The following is a 706-nucleotide window of genomic DNA, read 5'->3' as shown; positions in this document are numbered from 1 at the left end:
AGAGAGAGAGAGAGAGAGAGAGAGAGAGAGAGAGAGAGAGAGAGAGAGAGCTATGAAATAGCTATACCAGTGAGGTAGGCAATTGCACTTCTATAATTTATTCCTAGGGAAATAATCATATATTCAAAGAGCTGCATAAAAGAAGAGTCATTGCAGTACTGTGTGTAATAAAAGCAAAGAAGATCAGTCAAATGTGCACTCTCCCACCCTGAGATCTAGTCAGGCACCACTCTGTCACTAACCTCTTCTGCCATCAGGTGGCACCAGAGAGCTGGAAGAGTTGTCATATCTATGCAGTCCAGCAGAGGGCAGCAATCCTCCACCAACGTCAACTCCAGACACATTGAATTTTTGCAGCGTCTTTTTCCTCCAGTTGCAGCTGTATCAATCCAGACACCTTGTCTGGCAGAAAAGGGAGATTTAAATGAAAGAGAATGGGAATGTATCAAGGTGCCCCCTATCCCCGCCCATACACAGCTAGCACTGTTCTCCGGGTTTATTAAGCCGCACCTCATTCCTCTTAACCCCACCATGGTCATGACTTTTCATAAAGTTAACAAAGTAGTGAACTCCTCACGGCCCGATGAGGCAGAGATAGTGGTGAAATTGGGTGCTGGGAAGTTAACTGACCCACAGAGGTCCCAAAGGTCCCACTGTTGGCAGAGCTGGAGCCACTGTTGGAATCAGGGTCTGATTTCCAATCTTG

The 706-nt window shown here is 46.3% G+C and overlaps 1 long non-coding RNA gene across 1 annotated transcript in view; it reads right to left on the bottom strand.

Annotated features, from left to right (window-relative positions):
• Positions 1-375, bottom strand: part of LOC126492365 (uncharacterized) — a 7597-nt gene extending 7222 nt beyond the window's left edge. The window contains exon 1 of the long non-coding RNA XR_007589570.1: positions 243-375. This is a non-coding gene — a long non-coding RNA (uncharacterized lncRNA). The remainder of the gene's footprint in view (positions 1-242) is intronic.
• Between the last annotated feature and the right edge of the window lie 331 nt (positions 376-706).

Source organism: Alexandromys fortis, unplaced genomic scaffold (assembly GCF_014885135.2).
Source record: "Alexandromys fortis isolate MF-2015 unplaced genomic scaffold, M_Fortis_MF-2015_v1.1 scaffold_80, whole genome shotgun sequence".
Lineage (NCBI taxonomy): Eukaryota > Metazoa > Chordata > Mammalia > Rodentia > Cricetidae > Alexandromys > Alexandromys fortis.
This window is presented reverse-complemented; position numbering and strand designations above follow the sequence as displayed.